The sequence below is a fragment of the Geotrypetes seraphini genome, chromosome 4 (genome assembly GCF_902459505.1).
Source record: "Geotrypetes seraphini chromosome 4, aGeoSer1.1, whole genome shotgun sequence".
Taxonomy (NCBI): Eukaryota; Metazoa; Chordata; class Amphibia; order Gymnophiona; family Dermophiidae; genus Geotrypetes; species Geotrypetes seraphini.
In genome coordinates this window covers 155,546,567-155,572,981 of record NC_047087.1, presented here as the reverse complement: position 1 = coordinate 155,572,981, position 26,415 = coordinate 155,546,567, and the positions used below count along the sequence as shown (strand labels likewise).

The following is a 26,415-nucleotide window of genomic DNA, read 5'->3' as shown; positions in this document are numbered from 1 at the left end:
TTCCTAGCATTCGTTTTGAATCTGTCCCCTTTCAACTTTTCCGAATGCCTCTTGTTCTTTTATTTTTTGAAAGTTTGAAGAATCTGTCTCTCTCCACTTTCTCTATGCCCTTCATTATCTTGTAAGTTTCTATCATATCCCCTCTAAGTCTCCTCTTTTCCAGAGAAAAGAGACCCAATTTCTCCAATCTCTCAGCGTATGTAAGGTTTTCCATACCTTTTATCAGACGTGTCGCTCTCCTCTGAACCCTTTCGAGTAACACCATATCCTTCTTAAGGTATGGCGACCAAAATTGGACGCAGTACTCCAGATGTGGACGCACCATCGCCCGATACAACGGCAGGATAACTTCTTTTGTTCTGGTCGCAATACCCTTCTTGATTATACCAAGTATTCTATTCGCTCTCTTAGTGGCCGCTGCGCACTGTGCCGTTGGCTTCATTGTCATGTCCACCATTACCTTCAAGTCCCTTTCCTGTGTACTCTCATTCAATAATATCCCTCCCATCGTATAGTTGTACCTCAAGTTTCTGCTTCCCATATGTAATACTTTACATTTCTCAACGTTGAACTTCATCTGCCACCTCGTCGCCCATTCCCCTAGCTTGTTCAAGTCCCTTTGCAATTTTTCGCAGTCCTCTATAGTCCGAGCACCACTAAAATAATTTGGTGTTGTCTGCAAATTTTATTATCTCACACTTTGTCCCTGTTTCTAGATCATTTATGAATATATTAAATAGCAACGGCCCGAGCACCGAGCCCTGCGGGACACCACTCGTGACCCTCCTCCAGTCCGAGTACCCTCCTACTCTCTGCTTCCTACCCTCCTACCAGTTTCTGATCCATCTATGTACGTCTCCTTCCACCCCATGGTTCTTCAGTTTCCGGAGTAGACGTTCATGGGGCACCTTGTCAAAGGCTTTTTGGAAATCTAGATATATGATGTCTATGGGGTCTCCTCTGTCCATTTGTTTGTTAATTCCCTCGAAGAAGTGAACTTAGTTCGTTAGGCACGATCTCCCCTTGCAGAAACCATGTTGGCTGGTTATCAGAAGTTCTTTCCTTTCAAAATGTTCATCGATGTTTTCTTTAATCAGTGCTTCCGCCATTTTTCCCGGAACCGAGGTCAGACTCACCGGTCTGTAGTTTCCCGGGTCACCTCTCAATCCCTTTTTAAAGATGGGCGTAACGTTGGCTATCTTCCAATCCTCTGGGATCACGCCTGTTTTCAGGGATAGGTTGCAAATTTGCTGTAGTAGTTCAGCTATCTCCTCCTTTAATTCCTTCAGAACCCTTGGATATATTCCGTCCGGACCTGGGGATTTGTCAGTTTTTAGTTTTTCTATCTGCCTGCGCACGTCTTCAAGGCTCACTTCTATGTTAATTTTTCTGCTTGAGTTCCATGAAAGAATTGCTCAGGTTCCGGTATGTTGGATGTGTCCTCATTACAGACGAAAAGAACATGTTAAGCCTTTCTGCCACTTCTTTCTCCTCCTTCACAACTCCCTTCCTGTCTCCATCGTCCAGTGGTCCTACCTCCTCCCTAGCCAGCTCCTTCCCTTTAACATATTTAAAGAACGGTTTGAAGTTTCGTGCTTCCCTGGCTAGCCTCTCTTCATACTCTCTTTTGGCTTTTCGAACCACACGGTGACATTCTTTTTGATTCTTCCTGTGCTCTTTCCAGTTCCCCTCAGTTTATCCTTTTTCCACTTCCTGAATGAATTTTTCTTATTGCCTATCGCTTCCTTCACTATTTTGGTTATCCACGCCGGGTCTTTTTTCGACTCTTTTTACATCCCTTTCTGAACCTGGGGATATATATATTTTGCGCCTCGCTCACCGTGCCCTTGAAAAAGACCACGCATGTTCTACCGTTTGCCATTTTTTGGAAGTGTTCCTAAGTTTCTTCCTTACCATTTCCCTCATTGCCTCGTAGTTTCCTTTCCTGAAGTTAAAAGTTGTCGCTATGGTTCTCTTTCCTTTCGGTACTCCTACCTCAACCTTGAACTTGATCATATTTAGGATTAGATCCAGAGTGGCATTTCCTTTCGTCGGTTATCTAACAAGCTGCTCCATGAAGCAATCCTGTGTAGCCTCCAGGAATTCTGTCTCCCTAGCGCATTTTGAGTTTCCAAGGCTCCAGTCTATCTCGGGGTAATTGAAGTCTCCCATAATAACCGTGTTGCCGCTTTTACATTCTCGCTTCATCTCAGCTTCCAAGTCTTCGTCGATATCTCCAGTTTGCCCGGGTGGACGATAGTATAGGCCCATCTTTATTTCAGGTCCTTTCCTTCCTACTATTTTAACCCATAGCGATTCCAGCTTGTTGGTCGTCTCTGCTGTGTCCATTCTTGTCAATTGTATGCTTTCTTTTATGTATAGGGCTACTCCACCTCCTTTCTGTCCTAATCTGTCCTGGCGATAGAGCTTGTACCCCAACAGTCCTGTATCCCATTTGTTTTCCTCATTCCACCATGTTTCAGAGATTCCAATGATGTCTATGTCTTCTGCATTGGCCATGGCTTCTAGTTCCCCATTTTGTTTCTCAGGCTCCTTGCATTGGTATATATGCAATTTAGATCCTGGTATTTTGTTGTCTTCATTTCCATTCCCTGTGCTTCGGTCTTTAGTTTCTTCTCTTTTGCTACAATCTTTATAACCTCCTCTTCTGGGGTAGTCGACTCTTGCAATTTGTCCCTTGCTTCTTCCCGGCCTTTTTTCCCCTCAGTATCTTCACGGGATACCTTCTTCCAAATCGTCGACACTTGGTCGACTGTCGGCTTTCCCCTTTTTCTTAGTTTAAAGCCTGTTCTATTCCTCTCCTGATGTTGTTTGCTAGAAGTCTAGTTCCTGCCATGCTCAGGTGCAGTCCATCTCTCCTGTAGAGCTTGCTCTTGCCCCAGAGCGTTGTCCAGTTTCTCATGAAGTGGAATCCTTCTTCCTCACACCATTTCCTCATCCACGCATTTATTGATTGTAGTTCCTCCTGCCTTTTCAAATCTGCCCTCGGTACCGGTAGGATCTCTGAGAATGCTATCTTCAGCTTCCTTCCCAGAAACTTGAACTGTTCTATCAGCATGCTTCTTCTATAGTCTCTCCTGCTGACATCGTTCGTCCCGATGTAGATCATTACTGTGGTCTCTTCCATCTCCTCTCCATCCAGGATCTATTCAATGTTGTCCACGATGTCCTTGGTTCTTGCTCCTGGGAGGCAGGTCACCAGTCGATCCTCTCTCCCTCCTGCTATGTGGTTGTCCACATGCCTCAGGATCGAGTCTCCTACTAGGATCGCTGATTTTCCCTTCTTCAATTTTCGCTTCGGTCTCAGGTCAGTGTCCTTGGTGTGCTTCGCTCTTTCTTCTTCTGGGCAACGACTAGCCAATTTCTCCCCTTCGTGCGGTATCCCTCTGTGGGTGTCTTCTTTGAGGTCATCTGCTTCTTGTTCTTCCTTCCATGTTGGTGTCGGGGTAACTTCTTCTTTCATCTGAAGTTCGTTGTCTTCCACCCTCCTCCTGTATGCTTCCTCAATGAATTTCTCGAGTTCCCTGACTTCCTCCTCAATGTGTCTCTCACTCATGAAGTCTTCAGCTGTCTTGATTGGGTCCTCCGTGGTGTAAAGTCCTTCTAGCTCCTGTATCTTGTCCTCTAGTCGCTTGACTTCCTTCAAGCTTTTCAGCTCCTGACATCGACCGCATACATATATGACTGTCTCCCCGAGGGGAGGTAGTCATACATAGGACAGTCCGTGCAGAACACTGGAAAGCTCATCTTCTGCTTTCCCTCTGCTTCCATTGGTGTCCTCTCTCTCTACCTGCTGCTGGTGTCCTCTCTCTCTCTGCCTGCTGCTGGTGTCCTCTCTCTCTCTCTCTGCTGCTGGTGTCCTCTCTCGCTCTGTCTGCCTGTTGCTGGTGTCCTCTCTCTCTCTCTCTCTCTCTCTGCCTGCTGCTGGTGTCCTCTCTCGCTCTCTGCCTGCTGCTGGTGTCCTTTCTCTCTGCCTGCAGTTGGTGTCCTCTCTCTCTCTCTCTCTCTGCCTGCTTCTGGTGTCCTCTCTCTCTCTGCCTGCTGCTGGTGTCCTCTCTCGCTCGCTCTCTCTGCCTGCTGCTGGTATCCTCTCTCTCTCTCTCCCTCTCTCTCTCTCTGCCTGCTGCTGGTGTCCTTTCTCTCTCTCTGCCTGCTGTTGGTGTCCTTTCTCTCTCTCTCTCTGCCTGCTTCTGGTGTCCTCTCTCTCTCTGCTTGCTGCTGGTGTCTTCTCTCGCTCTCTCTGCCTGCTGCTGGTGTCCTCTCTCGCTCTCTCTGCCTGTTGCTGGTGTCCTCTCTCGCTCTCTCTGCCTGCTGCTGGTGTCCTTTCTCTCTTTCTGCCTGCTGTTGGTGTCCTCTCTCTACCTGCTTCTGGTGTCCTCTCTCTCTCTGCTTGCTGCTGGTGTCTTCTCTCGCTCTCTCTGCCTGCTGCTGGTGTCCTCTCTTGCTCTCTCTGCTTGTTGCTGGTGTCCTCTTTCTCAGTAACCTTGTGTGAAAGACTTGGCCCTTCTCGAGGCCCTTCGCAAAGGCACTCTCACTAAGGTGAGCGCCTTTGCTGCTTGCCTTCGCCGCGCGCCGAACGGCTGCGCGTCGTTGGCTCGACTCCTTTTATGGAGGAGCCCGGTCGATCTTCGCTGACGCGGTGGGGGTGGGAAGAGCTACTCTCGCCGTTGCCCCGATAGTATTTTCACCTGCTCCTGCTCTACTTGGCTCTCCCCTGCCTCTCCTTCACTCTTTCTCGCTTCTCCTTCGCTCCCCCTTGCTTCTCCTTCTCTCACACTGCTCTCTGCCGCTGGTTCGACTCCTGTTATGGAGGAGCCCGGTTGATCTTCGCTGACGCGGTGGGGGTGGGTGTAGCTACTCTCGCCGCTGCCCCGATAGTATTTTCACCTGCTCCTGCTCTCCTTGGCTGTCCCCTGCCTCTCCTTCGCTCTTTCTCGCTTCTTTTCACTCCCCCTTGCTTCTCCTTCTCTCACACTGCTCTCTGCCGCTTGCTCGACTCCTGTTATGGAGGAGCCTGGTCGATCTTCGCTGACACGGTGGGGGTGGGCGGAGCTACTCTCGCCGCTGCCCCGATAGTATTTTCACCTGCTCCTGCTCTCCTTGGCTCTCCCCTGCCTCTCCTTCGCTAAACAGGATAGATTTATCATCGGTATGTACACCTTGTCCCACAGGTTTCTGTGATCGTGAAGATCCGCCACTTCCCTACAAAAAAAACCATAAATAAATAAATTTTCCTTTTTAAAACACACGAATACATCCAGCTTCATAAATCCTTCAACACCACCCCTAGCAATGAAAAGTGTGTGTGTCTTTCTCTCTCTCTCTTACCGTGGAAGATCCTGGCTTTTCCAACATGTCTGTCGCTTCGGCGTCAGCTGCGGCTTCCTAAAATTCGATATCTGAAGTATTATCCTCTGGTAGTTCATAGCCTGCATCTTCATTTTCTGTGTCCGAATCATATAGTTTTTGAGCGTCTGGAAACTCTTGTATTGCAGAATCTGTTAATTCGTGTGTATGCTCCCCAGTATCTGCCGTCGCGTCAATTGGTTTTTCAGACGGTGGGTAACCCTCTTTTTCTGCATAACAGTGTTTAAGAAAGTTACAAGACCTCTTGGTAGGCCTTTTTTCAGTTACCTGTGTGTTAAAGGAGTCCATGTTTCTTTATCTGATTCATACAGTTTTTCTGTCATCGGGTAAACCTCTTTTTCTACATCATGATCTTTAAGAAAGTAACTCAATCTACGCGCCTTTGTGACAGTTATTTTTTTGACGGCTTGAGAACCTTCATTTCTGTTGCTAAGAGCTGTGAGAACTTTTATTTCTGATGTTAACAGCTGTTTGTTAAAGATCTAAGACATACGTCAATATGACAACACTAGGGGGCCAGGACATGTTCAGACAGGTTTAAACACACTTCCCCCTTTCCCCTTGGCTTTATCAGGGGGGCTGCAAGAAGGATGAACCAATGAGCTGTAAAATACCGCCACATTTTGGATTTTAAAGTCCTGTTAAATCTTCCCACTACAGCTGCTTTAACATCATTATGGGTCACAAAATGGCTAACACCTTTTTGTTTTAATAAATTCTTCAGAGACTTATTTAAAAATTCTTTACCCTTGTCTTTGAAGTTTTTCAGGTGTACGCCCTATATTAAATATTGTTTCAAAGGCTTTGTTAACTTCGTGACCGATATTTGTTTTTAAACTCACGACCCATGCATATTTTGACAGGATATCTATTACCGTTAAGATGTATTTATAACCGTTGTTATAACGGACAAAGGCTGACATGTTGATTAAGTCACTTTGCCACTGGCTGTCAACTTCTGACACCATTGTTTTATTTCTTTTAAAATGGATTCTAGCCAGTCTGTGTAAATTGTATGTGTTTTGACCGGTGACACAGTCCACTACGTCTTTTCTCTGGACTGTAATATCGCTCTTTTTAGCCGCTTGAAGTAGAGTGTTAATGCCTCCATAGCTTCCTGCCACGTATGGATCATAATAAATTTGCTTCAATAAAGATTCTTTCATCATGTTCCAGTCAGCTGTCAACTTTACTCTAAATAAAAAAAAATAGGTCTTAAAACTCTGCCTTTTAATAGTGGCTGTTAGGTGATAGTTGGGGTTTTTTAGAACTTTTTTATTTCTGTTTTGTTAAAGAGCCGGGACATGTTCAGACAGGTTTAAACACACCTCCCCCTCTTCCCCTTGGCTTTATCAGGAGGCTGCAAGGGGCTTATCAGCTGTTACCATGACAACTGGGGTGTTGCCCATTAACCATTAACTCAGAATTCCTACTAAAAGTGTGTTAAAAACCAGGAAAGAAAAAAAATGCAGCCTTTTCTAAGTTGTTTCTGCACTGGTCTGTTTAAAAAAAACAGGAAAGAATTTGTAAATGTCTTTTGTTTTGTGATCTGCCTGTGCATTGCTCTAATCATGAGCTCTTAAAACCTGTCTTTTAACTAAAAACTGTTAAAATAAAGACACTTCTTTTTCTGGCCACATCATTTCCGGGGGTTTTGACTAAGTCTGTTTCCGGTAACATCATCAGAAAATGCATTTCCGTCTCATCAGAAAAGGGCATTTCCGGCTCTTCATTTAACCTATTTCCGCCTATGTGGTCAGAAAAGCGCATTTCCGGTGCTTCATTTACCCTATTTCCGCCTATGTCAACAGAATGTGTAGGGCAAGCACTCCCATTTCTGGTGATGTCATCAGAAAGCGTATTTCTGGGGTCAAACATGCCCCCCATTTCCAGTGACGTGGCATGGGGCAGGGCGTGGGCATGGGCGGGGCCACCAACATTCATTCCTATGGGGGTTGGGCATGGGTGGGGCTACTTACCATTCATTCCTATGAGAGGGGTGGGGCATGGGCAGAGAGTGGGCGGGGAATGGGTGGGAGGGGAGTGGTGTGGGTGGGGCCTGGGCAGGGCTATGGGGAAAGTGGGTGGGGCCTGGGCGGGGCTAAGGGAAAAGTGGGTGTGGAGGGGAATGTGCGAGGTTTAGGTAAAAGTGGGTGTGGTATGGCGGAGAGTGGGTGGGGTTTAACCCAGAAGTGAATGCTGATTGGTCGATCCTTATCTCTGACAGCTGTCAATCATTTTGACATGAGGTGTACCCATTATACTACTCTTGTCTCTTTAATTTCTTCATTTGGAAAAAAAAAGAAAAAATTATTTTGTAAAATCAGCTTAGTTTTATAGTTTTCTTTTTACATTGCATATTTCTGTGTCCATTCTCTTGTTAGCCTGTTGTATTTCTCCTTGTCAGCTTTGTAGGTGTGTGCTATCTGTGGTACCAAGGGATCATCTGGATTAATAATAATAATAATAATAATAATTTTATTCTTATATACCGCCATACCCAACGAGTTCTAGGCGGTTCACATCAATTAGGTTAGGATCCGCATTGACATGCAGATTTACAACAATTTATCAGATTTACAACAAAATTAGCCGAGCTTGGCAGATGAAGAAGGAAGAGGGTAAAAGAGAGGGGAGAAAGAAGCGATCATGAAGGAGGAGATGAGCCGAGCGAAGGGCCTGGCGATTGCCGGGAAGGGGACGGTTAAGGGTCTTGTTTGCTGAATAGGTGAGTTTTGAGTAGTTTTCTGATTAGGGTCACAGGGAACAGATAGACAATAGAACTTTAGATACCGTGAGTGCGGGAGACCACTGTGATCTTAAAATATCAAGATATATACTACCATTGCTGTTGATGTTGGGATGATATATTTTTGTTGTAAAAGCAACCTTTGGTGGTTTGAAAGGTAATCTGTAGGAAAGTGAATAGTCAGGAAGAAAATACCACCTTGGTAAGGGCTATCATTTGGCCCCATGATGGTGGCCTGCCAATAGAACAAGTTATCTCCTACTGGTCCCGCTGGTTCTCTTTGTAAATCTGTTAATTCAGCGCCATTACTCGTCATCTTATATGAATGATGATGAGGGGGAGAATTTACACAAATTAAGCGGACTCACATGTTGGAGGTGCTGTGGGGGGGGAGCAAGTCTTTTTCCCCCCTGTCCGTGGAGAAAGGGACTGCTCTCCGCTGACAGATCTTCCTATGAAAATGAGTAATCTTTTTTAAATTTTTGCTGTTTGTGGCGCAAATTGTGACAAATCTAGCTCTCTTCCTAGCTTTGAACAGAATTAGGGAAGAAGAGCAAGAAACCCCGATGCAAGAGAGCTGACCAGGTTGGCCCTAAGGATTTTGAAAGCGCTGACTTCACTTGGACTAACTCAGGAGTTAAGAAACTACAGCTCCCAGAAGGCCAGAGTCAGAACAGGAAGCTCTCATAGAGACAGGCTCAGCTGCAGAGATTTCTCTCCCTTCCCCCTCTTCAGAGCAGGGAGGGGCGAGTTGAAGGGAGTTAAAGCAGTGCAGCTGAGACACAGGGAGGGGGAGAAGCTGAGGGTGAGTTGGAGAGGCAGCACACTCCTCCTCAACTAAAGCCTGAAGAATTAAGCCACGATTGGGACATGGTGGACATGTCAGAGGGGCTGGAGACTGAAGCTGAGACACAGCTACAAAGCTGTGAACCCATGGACATTTGGGTGTCTACTCTGTCTGGCGAGTGTTTTGAGGCAATGGACACAAACTAAGCAAAGGTGGGAAGTGTTTGACTATTTTTGTTGCTTACCTTATTTTTCTTTGCTTAAGAATTTTAAGTCTAAAGTTGCTTGTTTGCTTAAACTCAGTGGGCTTATCAGAGCTACTCTCTGAAGCACTGCCATACCCGAACTGTGACATTTGACTATATCACTGAGCGTTTGGCTTTTCCCTTTCAGCCCAGCTGGAGACTAATGAGGGAAAGATAAGACTCTGATAGAACAGCAAACACAGGGAAGCTCCTTCTAAGCTCCTTATTAGAGAATGACACGGGGAAAAAATCTGTCCCCGTCACTGCATCGTCCCCGGCCCATCATCCTATGCACCATCCCGTCACCGCCGTTCCCTTCACCACCCCGTCACCGTCACCGCAGCATCCATATAAGCCTCAGTACTGCGAAACACCATGAAGACAGAAGAGAGTTCTGCCACTACTACTACTGCACTGAGAATGTTTCAGTGCCTCTGCTCTGTAGTAAAAACCGAACATAAAATAAATCAATTAACTTGTCCTCCCTTTCAATGATGTGCCCCCCATGTTCACCTATAGCTCGAATCAGGTCAATTGTGCACACTAAAAATGCAGGAGGATCTGGAACGTGAGCGCAGGCAGGCAGTGATACAAAAACAGCAGACACCCGACCGACTGCAGTGTTCCGCCATCTCCCTCCCTCCATCTCACCTTAGATGTAGAGTATGCCGGCTTTCTTTTTCGCCCAGCCGCATGTGCGGGTGTTCATTTGTTCAATATTCTCCTCTGATGCAACTGGAAACAGGAAGTTGCAAGAGAGGAAAAGATTGATCAATGCGAGTGCGGCTTGGTGAAAAAGAAAGCCGGCATACTCTACATCAGTGATTTTCAACCTTTTTACACCCGTGGACTGGCAGAAATAAAATAATTATTTTGTGGACCGGCAAACTACTAGGACTAAAATTTTAAAACCCTGTTTCTGCCCCATCTCCGCAAGCTCGGTCACCTCAGTAACTATAGAAAAATACACAAATATAGACAGCAGATATAAATTCTCAAAACTGACACATTTTGATCACTAAATTGAAAATAAAATCATTTTCCTACCTTTGCTGTCTGGTGATTGATTTCATGAGTCTCTGGTTGCGTTTCCTTCTGTCTGTGTATCCTTTCTTTCATTTCTTTCTTTCTGCACTCAGGCCCAAGAATTGTCCCTTTCTATTCCCTCCCTCTTTCCTTCCTATGTCCTTAGTGCCCCCGGTGCCTCCTTCCCATGTCCTTAGTGCCCCTTCCTGTCTTTAGTGTCCCCAGTGCCCCTTCCTGTCTTTAGTGCCCCCAGTGCTTCCTTCCCATGTCTTTAGTGCCCCCAGTGCCTCCTTCCCATGTCTTTAGTGCCCCCAGTGCCTCCTTCCCATGTCTTTAGTGCCCCTAGTGCCTCCTTCCTATGTCCCTCTCACTGCCTTCCACACTTTGTCCCACCCCCACCCCCAAAGCTTGCCTGCCTGCCTGCCTGTGCCTGTCTACCTTTCTCCCTCCCTAGCCAAAGCCAGCCTGCTGCCTCCCTGCCGCTAAAAAAAAAAAAAAAGCCTCCGTCCTTTTCCTCTTCTCTTACCGCCATGCTGCAGCTGCTAAAGCCGGAAGTCTTCTTTCCGACTCAGAGGACGTTCTGGGCCAACCAGGCAGCAATTGGCTGGCTCAGAACGTCCTCTCCGACGTCAGAATTGACGTCGGATAGACTTCCTGTCGGCTTTAGTAGCTGCAGCATGGCGGTAGGAGCAGGAGAAAAGGAGAGGCTTTTTTTTTTCTTCGCGCAGACCGGCAGAAATTCAACCGGCGGTGCTCTTCCAATTCAAAGGTGAGGTGGAGGGAGGGAGATGGCGGGTACCGCGCGATCTTGATTGCCTCACTGCGGGGACAAGTCCATTCACCGCTCCACGGGGCGGTGAATGGCCTTGTCCCCGTCCCGCAGAGGCCACTATTTTTTCTTCCCCATTTTGGAGGGTTACCTGCGGCTAAATGTGGCTAGCCGCGGGTAACCCACTACCGTGTCATTCTCTATTCCTTATCTGCAGGCACTCCGTAGCAGAGCTACAGCATTAACAGTTTTTGTTTGCTGATTTTTTTTAAAATAAAACTTTATTTTTGCTTGACTGCAGGAGTGTAGCTTGTTTCTCCCTTCTGTTTTTTTCTGGTGAGGGAATGTTTGCTCCGGCTATCCTTGACACACAAAAAGGCTGGTGAAGAGGACTATGATAAAAAGGCTAGAGTCCAGCCTAAAGTGTTTATTTTGAGTTGGTATTTTGGATGTTTTTCTACAACTAGTATGGAAAATGCTGCAAGGTGCTATGAATACCTGGACAAAGTAAACCAGGAGTATAAAAATAAAATATATCTTTATTTTTCTATCATTCCTGGAGGTGTGTGACTTTCTTTTTTCCTTGCCTGGGTTTTCTGAGGACATTGAACTTATTGGTTTTACCTTAGGCAGGTGCCTAAGAAGGCCTGAAGGATTCCCTTGTTAAAGGGTTCACGCTGGGAACAGTTAAAGTCACGTGGACCACAGCTCACTGCAGTGATCAGGAGCTCATGACAAAATACACTGGCGGCAGCCATCATGGATTTTATCTATCTTTTTTTCAAAGTATTATTTCTGCCTCAAAACCCCTCGATTTGATTAAAAATTGTGTGGGATAGACTCCGCAGTCCCTAATCTGTTGAATGTGTGCCTTGGTTGTACCGGATTGGCACCAGATTTGCAACCATATACTACGTGCTGCAGTGTGCTAGGGAGGGGGGCGGGAGCTTCAGGCTTCACCTCCTTCAGGTCCTCCAGGGCTGGGAAGCCAGCATGGGTCTGTGAATTAAGGAAAATATGTCACCCAGAGGCCATTCTGGAGTTTGATGCCAAATGCCTGTGTTGCAAGTCTGGGGACACTTTTGGTGCAATGCGAGCACCTTAGCAGGGCCCTGTAGTGCAAAAGGTATGAATTTTCACTGGACTTTTATTCAGTTCCTCTGGAAAGTGTATTCTTTGGACCCAGCTTGTTGGACACAGTGGGCGCGTCGGTTTCTTTTTAAACCAGTTGCATCTGTGGCCAGTGGCGTACCTAGCATATGTGACACCCGGGGCCCATCATTTTTTGACACCCCCCCATCTGTACAAGAAATATGATTTTTAGTAACAAGCCACACGTCACACATGAGTATCTAGGAAAAGGCAGTATCTTGCATACTGCAGTGAGCAGTACAACATCAATACACCCATTGTAAAACTAAACAAGCCAGACTAGTACAGATCAATCCTGCAGTCAAGCCTAACAAAAAACCATGTCTTTTGAACACACAGAACACAGAAAACACCTTCGCCTAGTATGGAATTATGTAATCACAAACTAACCCCTCCCTCTTTCACAAAACTGTAGTGTGGATTTTAATCACGGTGGTAACAGCTCTGACACTCATAGAATTCTGAGCATCAGAGCTGCTACCACCATGGCTGGCGCTAAAAAACACAGTTTTGTAAAAGGGGGGATAAAATAGAAATACATAGACAAAGGTTAAATTGAACCACTAAGAAGCTGGACTCTGCATACAGTGCACCACAGAAACAATGACACATGTCTCCTAAAGCAATAAATAAATAGAAAATTTTTTTCTACCTTTGTCTTCTGTGGTTTCTGCTTTCCTCATCTTCTTGTAACTCTCTTCCTTCCATCCACTGTCTGCCGTCTCTCTTCCCCTATATGGCATCTTCTCTCCTTCTATGCCCCTTCCAGAAACTGTATGCCTCCCCCTTCCATCTCTCCTTTCACCCCCATTGGTCTGGCATCTCTCTCTTCTCCTTCCCTCTCCTCTGCAATCCCTTTCCCTTTTTTCCCTCATTTTCCTTTTCAATTTATTTTCTGCATCTGTCTAGATCAGTGTTTTTCAACCTTTTTTGGGCAAAGGCACACTTGTTTCATGAAAAAAATCACGAGGCACACCACCATTAGAAAATGTTAAAAAATTTAACTCTGTGCCTATATTGACTATATATAAAGTAATTCTCTTGAATAGGAATCAAATAAACACAAAGAAAGTATTTTATAATGCTGCCACCGCCAACAACACCGTTGGCGGCGGTGGCACTCAAGTGGCTAAAGAGCCGCAGTTTGCCGGCCTAGGGACAACACTGGAGGGTGGCCAGATGTGCACCCCCTTGGGACGTAAACCCGGGGTGGGGCAGACCGCCCCCCCCCCTGGTATGCCACTATCTGTACCTCACTCCCTCCCTATGACCAAAAATTATCCTTTCTTCTATTCCCCGTGTACACAACCATCTCTTTCCCTCCCTTCCTCTCTCCAAAGTCCATGCCTTCTGTGTCCAAACACTCATTCCCTCCCCCACCTCAGCATCTCTTTCCCTCCCTTCCTCTCTCCCAAGTCCATTTCTTCTGTGTCCAAAAACGCATTCCCTCCCCCACCTCAGCATCTCTTTCCCTCCCTTCCTCTCTCCCAAGTCCATTTCTTCTGTGTCCAAAAACGCAGTCCCTCCCCCACCTCAGCATCTCTTTCCCTCCCTTCCTCTCTCCCAAGTCCATGCCTTCTGTGTCCAAAAACCCATTCCCTCCCCCACCTCAGCATCTCTTTCCCTCCCTTCCTCTCTCCCAAGTTCATGCCTTGTGTCCAAAACGCACTCCCTCCCCCCTTTTGTGTTCCGTGTTTGCCTCCCAGCCCATCTTTGCAACTTTCTCAGCAAAACGAAGCTCAAGCCGCGAGGCTTGTCTTCTGCTTCCTGCCTGCCCTGCCGCGCACAAATAGCCGAACGGAAGTATTCTCCGACGTCAGCGCTGACGTCGGAGGGCAGGCTTTGCTTAAGCCCTCCTCCGACGTCAGCGCTGACATCGGGGAACGCTTGCGATCGGCTATATGTTAGCTGCAGGACAGGCAGGAACAGAAGACGAGCCTCGCGGCTCGAGATGTATTGAACTCCGCGGGTCCCCCGTCCAGCTCTCTTCTGTCCACGTGGGGCGGACCGCCCCTCTCCCTAGACTGGTGGTACTGCCCTGATGGCGGCCCTGACCGTACGGCACACCAGGCAACATCTCGCGGCACACTAGTGTGCCGCGGAACAGCGGTTGAAAAACACTGGTCTAGATTACGTTCTTACTACCCTCTCATCAATGTCCTTTTCTACTGTCTACCTAAAGCTTGCCACCTCTTTCCCTTACCCCTTCCAGTATCTAACTCTATCCTCGTCCCTCAATCCAGCATATGCCCTTTTTTCTTTCTCCCCACTTCCTTCCAGCGTCTGCTCCCCCTCTCCCTCACACTTCCATTCAGTGGCTGGCCCTCCTCTTCCCCACACTTCCATTCAGTGGCTTTCCCTCTCTCTACCCCTTCCATCTACCTTTCACCTCCTGTCTCGCCCCTTCCAGTCACTGCCCTCTTTGCCCTTTCCATCCAATGTCTGCCTTCTCTCTCTTCCATACATCTTCCTTCTTTCTATGCTCCTTACATAACTATCTATCCTGTGCCCCTTCTCTCCTTTGTGCATGATTAATTTCAGCTCTGCCACCTCTCCATTTTTTTTCTGTCACCAACCTATCCCCTATACTCTTTCATCTCTCTCCTTTCCTTTTCTTTCATCTTTCCCTCTATGCTCTGACATCTCCCCCTTCCTTTTCCCTTAGGTTGGCATACCTTCCTCCTTCCCTCCAAGCCCTGACATCTCCTTTCATTCCCTCCCTCATCTTCCTTCTCCCTCCAGCTGAGTACAGCAACACTCTCCCCTGCAGCTCTGGACTTTCCCACACCTACTCCCCCCAAATTGCCATGCTTCGGTTCCTCTTCTTCCTTCCTCCCTCCCCCCGCGGGACTCTGTGGCACCATCAGCACTTACTTCCTCTAACCTTGTTTGCCATGGAGAATGGAGATACCTTCTTCCTCTGCTCCCTTACAGTTAGACCCGTATATGCAGTGATCAGGCCTGTAGTTCTACTGGCACGGAAGAGCATAGACTCGTTCTGGGTTAAAATGAAATATGATGTTCAGTAGATCCTGATTGCCCCACTTAATGGTGTTTTTATATTTTTGGTATAAAGGATACATCATTTCTTTCCACGTCAAGCCTTCTGGTCTCATGCTATTCGGAAGAAAGAGCCACTGAGCTCCATAAGGTTTCAACAATGTCTTCCATTCCTGAGCGTTTCCTACTGAAAAGGTGATAGGGTAGATGGTGTAGTCAAAGTCGATTCTGTGTGTACTTTGCCATTTTTGCAATTTCTTTTGGAGCTCGGGCGTTAGGGAATCATCTGCAAGGATGTGGAATCTAAGGCTCGTCTTACTGAACAGCAGAGCAGATTTAAGCATGGTCAAAGTCTCTTCCAGGCGCTGACCACATGCTACAATAGCTAAATGCATCCAGTTGGGCAGGGTTGCTGCCTTCACGTATTTGAGAGCACTGTTTTTCCTCAGTGTATCCTTCCTCCAGCGGCTGCTCTTGCCTTTCGGACGTCGTTCTCTCCCGGGGGGAGCCCGAGCTTCCAGCAGAGGCAGCCGGCCAGCGATCGGGGAGGCGATGCCCTCGCCCGGGGCCTTCGTCGACGAGATGGCAGCCGGATCCATCCGCCGGACCACTTTGGGCTGCAGAAAGAACAAGACGGAGAGGGCGAGGCAGAGCAGTGGCAGGAGTAGCTTGCAGTCAAGCTTCATCCTGGGCTCCCTGAGGGGGGAGCAAGCAAGCTCTAGGTGCTGGGACGGCCCCCGGGGAGGGGCAAGCTCAAGGCGCTAGGTCGGGCCCCCAGGGGAAGCAAGCTCAAGGCGTTGGGCCGGCCCCCGCTCCTTTGCATTGAGTCAGGGGCGGGGGCTTCAGGGGAAAGAGGAGGGCCGGGGGCAGCCTCTAAAGCTGTCCTTGCAAGGTGAGGAGTGCATGGTAAATGTTATAGCAGCCGCGGCGCTATATCCATCAGAGGAGACTTCTAACCTCGGCCTACCCCGGAATTCTTTCTGCAACAGTGACTTCCTGTTCCTAGGCGGGAACAGGAAGCCACTGTTGCAGGAAGAGTTTCGGGGCAGGCTGAGGTTAGGAAGTCTCCTCTGACGGATACAGCGCCGCGGCTGCCAGAACATTTAAAAAATAATAGCGATCGGGGGTGGGGGAGCAGGTGTGGGGAAGTCCAGAGCTGCAGGGCTGGCATTAGAGGCAGTGAGAACAGCCGGCTGTGCACCCCCCCAAGGCATGCACCCGGGGCGGTCCGCCCCCCCCCCCCCCTTGGTATGCCACTGTCTGTGGCAGAGTTTCTTTTTCAGGAGCCCTCTCATCCGGCTATGGCAGAGCTTGATTGCATCATGCCATTCGGATATTATGCCACTCTTGTCTCCTGACACTGCTTTTACTTTGGATCCGGCTCATACCCCTTTCTGGAACTAGTCCACACAGTCGTCCTGAGAGTTAAGATTCAAATATGGCTTTGTCCACTATTTTATTGCTGGGGTTCTGAAAGAGAAAATAAAATTGGAATCTCTTCTTTCCACATCACAGTGTTTGGTCATGGACCGTTCTAGTGTGCTGTAGTGTTTAAGGTCTCCCAGAATCGAATAGTGGATATTAAAAGTTTTAAAAAAAATTTTTAACCATTTTTGAAGAGGCTTCTTTAGGCTTCAAGGTGGTGGCAGCCTCCTTTGTGGCGCTTGCCCGCCACAGGAGATTGCGCAGGTTGCCCTCTGCAGAAGTGGATGTCTGTCACCAGCTAGTGCTGGATGGTATAGTCCCCTGGGCCAGAGCACACATTCACCCTATACAGAAGTCCCTTCTCTCTCGGTGGTCTCCACATTATCATCTCCTTCAGATGTCGATCCCCTGAATGGAAACAGCTTGCAGCAGTTTGAGCTGATGACTTCAGGGGGAGGTTTTCCGCTAGGGTAGGCTTCTACGGATCTCAGAGTGGATGACTCTTATGATGGATACCAGCCTGTCAGGGGGGAACCGCTCCATTCAGGGGCAGTGGACTCCTCCTCAGCAGCGTTGGTTGAGCAATCGTCTGGTGCTCCGGGCAATTCGGCCAGCGTTACTTGCTCTTCAGTCCATTCTGGAAGGAAGAGCAGTGCAAATATTCTCCAACACCACCATGACGGTGGCGTACATAAATCGTCAAGGGGACACAAGAAGCGCTCCCTTGGGCTAGCTCGCGATGTCGTCAGTTTTTCATTTTCTGCGGAGTGAAGAAATATCACTTGTTGCTCCTTCGAGTTTGCCTTCCCGTTTTTTTCTTTTAAAATATTTTTAAGTATACTTATCTCTGTGGTGTACTTTTGTTTTGAAACAAACAAAGAAGAAACATAGAAAGGAAAATAACTGTTTAACTTTAAAAAGGAGATAGAGCAGCTTTTAAACTGAGATGTGGGATAAAGCCAACAGTTGCCAAGGAGTGGATTGTTCAGTGTGAGGTATCCTTGATGGATACTATTAAAACAAGATATTTAGGGAGTCCCAGTAGAGAGGTTTCAATAATGGTGAAAGAAAGCCAGGAGGGTTTGAGGAAGGCAGAGTTAAAGACTCAAATTTTCCCTGTCATTATCAAAGGGGAAAATCAACAATCACTCCTTACAGAATTTTGTCAGTGGCTCCCAAACATCCATAAACTTCTTATAATGTCCTTGTTGTATGGCCATTGTACATTCCATTTTAACATTCCATTTTAAAATTGTAACACAGATTTCCACCAAAAAGTATAACTTAATCGATCCCAGTTTTTCCAGTTCCTCAAAATGAGTTGTATGAATTGTATAAAGAGAAGTTTGTTATTTCGAACAGATATTTGGCTTTTAGCTCTCATCAACGTACCAAATAAAATGGTATCATACATTAATGCCACTGGATTTTCCAATATATTGTTCACTTGATCCCATATGGACCTCCAAAATTTAAGTATCAAGGGACAATAGTACAACAGATGATCCAATGTCCCAGCTTCAAGATGACAATGCCAGCATCTATTAGACTTTGAACTATCTAATTTCTGTAACCTAACAGGGGTCCAAAAAGCTCTATGTAACAAGAAAAACCATGATTGTCTCATAGATGCAGACATCATACATCTCATCCTCCAGGTCCAAATACATGGCCATTGAAACGCAGTAATCTGATGCTTTATCTCAATTCTCCAAATGTCACGAAGACCAGTCTTTGGTTTCTTATTCAAAAATCCAGATATATATTCATACCACTGAGTGGCCTGGTGCCCCAGGAAGTCCATCTGATAATACTTTAACTCCTACTCCAATACAACAATCCACATGTCAATCCCTATGGTTAAACTCCAAGATACAAATCGGTGAGTCTAAAATCCTCTGGAAACATTGGTTGCAGGTAGGCATACGTACTCTAGATTACAGTTCTTCAACCGCTGGTCCGCGGACCGGTGTCGGTCCGCAGAAAATTTCTGCCGGTCCGCGCAGGGCCGGCGAGATCAAGACGTCAGTTAAATTTCCTGCCGACTGCGGTTCCTCCCAACTAATGTTCCTCCCAGCCTCAGGCGATCAAGATAGGCTGCCAACGTCGGGGCCTTCCCTCTCTGAGTCTCGCCTGTTCGGAAACAGGAAGTTGAAACAAAATAGGCGGGACTCAGAGAGTGAAGGTCCCGACGTCGGCAGCGTGTCTTGATCGCCACCCCTGCCGAGTTGCTGAAGAGGGCCGCGGGGAAGTTGCGATTAGACCGGAGAGAGCTGCAGATTCAGGTGCAGGTGGAGGGAGATGGTCAGCGTGTGCGAACAAGATCCTGGAGAGCCTTCACAGTGGCTGTCTCCCCTCCCACCAGCTCTCCAATTTGCCAGGGAAGTGATTTACCGGCAACTTCCTGCAGGCAAGTACCGAGAGCTGCTGGAAGGGGAGGAAGCCACTGTAGGAGGCTGGGAAGGTCTGGAAAAGGGAGAGCTGTTACTGGACTTGAAGGGAGTTAGAAGGAGAGATGCTGCTGGGAGGGGAGGAGGGAAAGGTATGGGAAGAGAGTTACTGTTGGATAGAGGGAGGAGGGAAGGGAGAAGAAGGAGAGATGCTGCTGGGAGGGAGGAGGGAAAGGGATGGGAAGAGAGTTAATGTTGGATAGAGGGAGGAGGGAAGGGAGAAGGAAAAAAAAGGAAGGAGGGTAGGGAGAAAGAAAAAAGGAAGGAAACAGCTGGCAGGGAGATTACAGGAGGGGAAGGGGGTCAGGGTGGAATGGAGAGATCAGATGAGAGAAAGGGGAGAGAGAGGAATGAGAAAGTAGAGAGACATTGATGCTGGAAAGGGGGTCAGCAGAGAAATGAGAGAGGGATAAAGATGCTAGATCTGGTGTAGGAGAGATAAAAATGAAGAAGGCAGTGAAGCTGGAATGAATGATGTAAAAAGGAGAGAGGAGGATGGACAAGGAAGAGGGGCATAGAAAGAAGTCATACATATGGAAGGGGGAGAGGGCAGATATTGGATGGAACGGGCAGATGCTGGAAGGAAAAGAGTGAAAAGAAGATGAAAGCAGAAACCAGAGACAACAAAAGGTAGAAAAAAATAATTTTATTTCTATTTTGTCATTAGAATATATCAGATTTGAATTATATATCCTGCTAGAGACATAACTGGGGACTGCAGTATTCTGTTAGCATGATATTTCTATGTAGCATTCTATAATAACTTGGCTTGTTCAGTTTTCTTGATAGTAGAGGGGATATATGTGAAGGGGAGGGGAGACAGGGGTTTTGTTGGTCCGTGCTCTGTATATTTGTATTTATAAAATCACAATTGTTCAGAATATTGTTTCTTTTTATACTTTAATAAAATATGTTCAATATAAAATCATAATTGCGGCTTGTGCAGATGGAATCAGATGGTTTGCGGGGACCGAGCTCGCGGAGATGGGGCGTAAACGGGGTTTTTAAATTTTAGTCCTAGTAGTTTGCCGGTCCACAAAATAATTCTTTTATTTCTGCCGGTCCACGGGTGTAAAAAGGTTGAAGAACACTGCTCTAGATGATATAATTCAGAATGGGAAAATGGTAAATTCATTACAATTGCAACAATCATTTGGCATTTCCAAATCTCAAGATTATAAATGGTTGCAGTTGAAACAGGGCATTCAGAAAGGGTTCCCTGACTGGTGTAACTTTAAAAATCAGTATTTTTGCTGGGGCCTATGTTTCCAGACAGATTTGTAAGGGCACTAGGCCGCCAAGTGGTACAAACTAATATCTGAATATTTGACTAAAAAACCTAAATCAAACCTAAAAGACATTTGGAGCATTGAAACAAAGCAGCATATTTCTGCTACACAATGGCCACAGATTTGGACTTGGAGAATAAGATGTACAGCTTCAGCATCTATGAGTCAAACTTGGTTTTTTTTGTTATATAGAATTTTTTAGACCCCAGTTCGTTTATAAAAGTTGGACAGTTCAAAGTCTGATAGATGCTGGCACTGTCATCTTGAGATTGGGACACTGGATCACTTGTTGTTTTACTGTCCCTTGATACTCAATTTCTAGGAATCAATATAGGGTAAAATTAACAGGATATTGGAAGCTTCTGTTCCATTGTCTTATGACATTGTTTTATTTGGGACTTTAAGAGTCCAATTGATGGGAAAAAAACAGACTTATGCAATTAATAATGAGAAATTGGAAGAACTGGGACAGATTGAACTTTACTTTTTGGTGGGAAACTCTTTGTCAATATTATAGATATGAAGGAATGATTGCTTGTCTGCGATGTTCTTTTCTCACATGTTTAAAGACAATAGACTGTTTTCAGTCCAATTCTTTATATGTGAGTTTGCAAACCATTGGACCCCTGAGGAAGGCATGTTTGCCGAAACACGGACCGTGTAGGGTCCGATTGGATTTTTATCACAGTATTTTTTTATCATTGTACTTTTTAAATTGAATTTTCATGGTTTTATAAGATCATGGTTTTATATAAGATCATGAAGGGCATAGAGAGAGTAGAGAAGGAAAGGTTCTTCAAACTGTCAAATAATAAAAGAACAAGAGGGCATCTGAAAAAGTTGAAAGGGGACAGATTCAAAACAAATGCTAGGAAGTTCTTCTTTACCCAATGTGTGGTGGACACCTGTAATGCGCTTCCAGAGAATGTAATAGGGCAGAGTACGGTACTGGGATTTAAGAAAGGATTGGACAGTTTCCTGCTAGAAAAGAGGATAGAAGGGTATAAATAGAGGATTTCTGCACAGGTCCGAGACCTGTTGGGCTGCCGCGTGAGCGGACTGCTGGGCATGATGGACCTCAGGTCTGACCCAGCAGAGGCATTGCTTATGTTCTTATATGTCAGTGTTTAATAAATTATCTCCAGAACATCTGTATCCACAGTTTTTGTTTTTGTTTTCATCGGTGGATTGTTTTCACTGTGGATCATTGGGTCTCCCCATTTTTCTTTGTAAGGCAGGTGACTTTAAAATATGCAATATCACCACAGTAACAACTATAGAAAAATAGACAAATATAGTGCAAAATATAGACAGCAGATATAAATTCTCAAAATGGACACATTTTGATCACTAAATTGAAAATAAAATCATTTTCCTATCTTTGTTGTCTGGTGATTTCATGAGTCACTTCCTTCTGACTGTGCTTCCTTCCTTCCTTCCTTGACCTCATTCCATTCCCCAACCAACATCTCTCTCATCCTTCTATTCCCCATGCCTCTCTACCTTACTCCTCTCTATGCATAATTTTTCTCTTCCTTTCCCCATGTGCACCATCTCTTTCCCTCTCACACACACACTCAGGCCCAACAATTGTCCTTTTCTATTCCCTCCCATGTCCCAAGTTCCTATGCTCCTCCTTCCTATGTCCCTCTCACTGTCTTCCAGCCTTTGGCCCACCCCTTTCCTCCAAGCCATGCTGAAGCCTGCCTGCCCCCAAGCCAATACGCCGCCAATTCCTCCTCTCCCCCAGTCCGCCCCACCACCCACCCACTCCATTTAATTACCCCCCGCTGCTGCCGCAACTCCGGGAAGAGCCAGATGTGTGCAGCGATTGCATACAGCTAGCCCACAAGCCTTCCTCCCGATGTCAATTCTGACGTCGGAGAGAAGGTCCGGACATTGATTGGCCTAGACTTTCTCTCCGACGTCAGAATTAACATTGGGAACAAGGCTTGTGGGCCAGTGGTGTGCAATCGCTGCACGCACCTGGCCCTTCTCGGAGTTGTGGCAGCAGTGTTGGGTGGTGAGCTGATGGCAGCAAATAGTGGGTGGCGGTCAGCCTGCGTACCCTCAATAGGCAATCCGCGTACCCCCTAGGGTACACGTACCGCAGGTTGAGAAACCCTGCTGTAGATCACTCCTGCCCTGACTAGACCCCTAGACTGCCAGAGATTTTAAGATATGCTCAAGGGGGGCATCTACAATTAGACAAGGGGTGCCATTCAGAGGGGGAGGGAGGGAGCAAACAGTACAGCATAAATTTTGTAGCTTCCATTGAAAACACATGGTCAGTTTTTGCCAAAACTGAAAACGTCTGCCTCATTTATCATTTATCTTTTTTTTTTTAAATGTATATAAATAATGACACCAGATAGGGAATGCCCTCTGTCACAGATAATTTTTGACTTAGGGCTCCTTTTACTAAGCTGCGATAGCAGTTTTAGCGTGCGCTTAGCACGCGCAGAATTACCGTGCGCACTACACACTAACGCCGACATTGAGCTGGCGTTAGTTCTAGCCGCACGCTAAAATTCTGTGAGCGCTAAAAACACTATTGCAGCTTAGTAAAAGGAGCCCTTAGTATTAAAACCCCTGATATTGAAAATTAGAGATGCAATAAAGGGAAAGATTATAAATTCTATCTAATGATTATCCTATATTAACTAAGTCATTTGCATACGCAGCTATTTTTACAATTACACTCTTATTGCACATAATGGATGATTTTGAGGACATTGGCTACAGAATTAGCTGAATGAAGTCCTTCCACTCAATGTTCATTTACAGGTTCCAAATCTGGCAGTATATCTTTTTCGGGTTGCTAAATCAGGGTTTAAAATATCTGAGGCTCTGTTTTGCCTCTGTTTGACAAGACACATTGCATCAAAAACATGGACTAAATATCAAAAATAGTTCATGATACTGATTTGTCACCAATATTTCTTACCTGGTATCCATATCCATATGGTGTTGTCCAAAAATCCTGTCTTACAGATGCTTCCAATTTACTTTCCTGTTGGTTTTACAAGAACATAAGAATTGCCGCTGCTGGGTCAGACCTGTGGTCCATCTCTGGTAGATGGGGTAAACCAAATTGTATCTACAGAATTTGAAGCTCCTTTCTTCTCAGGCTGGTGTGAATTTCCTGGTTCTGTACAAGCATCATACAGCTTTCCTTTTAAGGCAGGCTGGCAACTGGGATTGAACAGCAGAACTAAATGCACAACTGTGGTGTTTATCTTTGGAGAATCAACTAATCCATCCATAGACTATTGGTATGCCTGTGGCTAGTTTGGCCTTGGACCATCCTATTTTGTCAGATACTTCATCCTTTTTGTGACTTGAATGATCATTTAGAGATAGAAGATTGTTATTCATTACAACCTCATATAAATCAACCAGAAAACAAATAGTTGAAGACTTTGCCAAATATATAATATTTGGATGGTGGGACAACTTTTCTGATTGCATAATAAAACCATTAAGTTTCTCAAATTTTTTTGTGGCTACAGGGATACATAAAGTGAAATCAGTTCTATACTGCCCAAATCAGGATCCTTTTTTTTTTTTTTTTATAAAATACTTAAAGGAGGACTTCCGGTGGAGCCATGGAGCTTTGAGGACATGGAGCTATCAGCTCCAGAAGACCCTGAAGTATAAAACTTTAACTCTTGGTCTTCCAGTGTTATAGAGGCTCTATATTATTCCCTGCCGCAAATAACTTACATACCTGCTACCCAACAGCTTTTCACATCTGATTATGGCAGCGAAACAGCTGAGAAGAGATCAAGAGAAGGGGAAGTTGCGGGACGCTAAGATGGCAGAGCCGGCAGCCCGGTATCTCCTGCACCTAGCTCACCAAGCTCAGCGTAAGTAGCTGAGGTAACCCAGAGTTTCAGAAAGCTTTAGAACATACGGTTGGGAAGCAACTTCAATTGATTCTAGACAAGCTGGAGATGATGGATCAGCATTTTACCACTGCAACTAAGGAGCTCCAGAAGGTCCTCTGTGGAGGACTCAGTGCATGTGCTTACGACAGACTCGCAAACTACCTCAGCCCAGCTGCTGGAATTAGAGGTGAAGATGGAAGACTTAGAGAATCGGTCATGCCGGAATAATCTCTGGCTTGTGGGCCTTCCAGAAACTTTGCCAGCACAGACTTTACACACATTCCTGGAGACTTAGTTAACTGAGTCTATGTACCTCATGGCATTTCCTGGCCCGCTCCGTATAGAACGGGCACATCGTTTAGGTCCACCACATGAAACACCTAGGAGACCACGAGCTGTCATATTGAAGGTTCTTAATTATGCTCACAAGATGGCCATTCTCAGAGCGATCAGAACAGGTTCAACCTTGCAATATGAGAATAAGCCCATCTTATGCTTTCAAGACTATTCAGCTAAGGTATTGCAAGCAAGATGGGCTTATAGCTTGTAGATCCGGGATAAAGTGCGCTTTAACCTAATGTATCCAGCCAGGCTGAAAATTTTCTGTGATGGAGCAACCCATGCATTTGAGGATGCGGCAGTGGCCAATACGTTTTTGCAGACTCGAGTTTCTCAGAGACGCTGGACTTTTCATTGACTAACCATATGAGAGGCACTCAACTTTAGGGAAAGCTGGGATGCGATAAGGATATATCCCTAGAATGGTATATTTTAGATTTCTATTTAGCCATCTCTTGTATCTATGGTGTGGCTGGATTTTATTTTTTGGCCATGGCAGTGCTTTTAACTTCTAGTGGAGGAGCAGAATTTTATTTTTTTGCTACTGTTTTGTTTTATGCCAGCGCTCCCTTTTTGTGCTGAGTTGGGATGTTATTGTTCTCACAGCCGGCTATTCTGGACAGGAACTGCACTGATTTCGCCTTCCTCATCTGTGTAGAGACTCATACTACAGTCTCTGGTGCAGTGTATTATAAATTGAGTCAGTACTGCTTTTTGTATACCGGACTTGTCCCATCAATTCCTGTTGTCTCTCACTGTTAATTGTTTCAAAGTTAGTTAGTATATGCTTGACTACTTTGTTTAGGAATTTTCTCTGTAGTAGTTCATCGTTTTTGTTTCCTTCTCACTTTAGTGTAGGCTCCTGGAGGACTGCTTAGTGCTTAACATGTACACTTCCCCCTCCAAATCCGTGGATTCGGTTACTCACAATTTTAAAACAAAAAAAATTTAAATTTTTCGGGCTATTTTAAGCCCTGTAAGCCTTGAACTCCCGTAGTCTCTCGAGACTGCGACAGGAGTTCAAGGCAGCCATTTCCTATGAACGATCTGCACAGGGCAGGAGCATGGGAAGATTGCTCCTGTCCCGAAAACCCGCTAGACCCCACCAGGTAAGGCTTAAGGGGGGGGGGCTTACAGGGCTTAAAATAGCCAGGGGGAAGCGGTGCTTAGGGGCAGAACCGTCCCGAATATTATTCACGGTTTTTTAATATTTGCGGGCCGGTTCTGCCCCTAACCCCTGTGGATACAGAGGGAAAAGTGTAATATCAAGTTTCAAGTTTATTTAAAATTTCTTATACTGCTCAATCAAGCTTCTTACTGCGGAATCTCTAGACTTCCAAGAAGTGGCACTTGTAAAGTGCATTGGGAATCTGTGAAGGTTTAGGAATGGGGGGTGGGGGGGGGGGGGGGGGGGGGCTAGGGGATGGGAGGAAAGGGAGCAAGGCATTGAGTGCTGGTTTTCTATAGGGACATCTTTCAAGGGGATAGTGGTGGCTGGGACATCTTTTCCCTTAATGCTCTTTTCTACTTTCATATCTGCTATTAGCTTTCTATACCATTTTGATGTCGCTTAAATTGTATACCTGGAATGTGGGAAGCATTCATTCACCAATTAAGAGACAACAACTACTCTGTGCCCTTAACAAACATCATGCTGATTTAGCTTTCCTGCAAGAAACACACTTAACCTTAGTGGAACATACTAAGTTTACAGACTTGGTGGGTGGGAGAGATTTTTGAAGCCCCGGCTCAGGGGAAGAAGGCAGGGGTGGTTATTTTGATCCGGAAAAATATTCATGTTGTCACACAAAAAACTTATCCAACATCCTAATGGATTCTTGTATGTCTGATACTTCTGCTGCAGGGTCACTAAAACTTGTTCCCTCCCCTTTGGGCTACCTGCCCCG

At 45.9% G+C, this 26,415-nt stretch overlaps 1 protein-coding gene and 1 pseudogene across 7 annotated transcripts in view; one reads left to right on the top strand and one right to left on the bottom strand.

Annotated features, from left to right (window-relative positions):
• Positions 1-26,415, top strand: part of LOC117359220 (probable palmitoyltransferase ZDHHC1) — a 570,963-nt gene that overhangs the window by 399,196 nt on the left and 145,352 nt on the right. The gene's annotated exons all lie outside the window — the stretch shown is intronic.
• Positions 7,737-8,378, bottom strand: LOC117359222 (annotated as a pseudogene).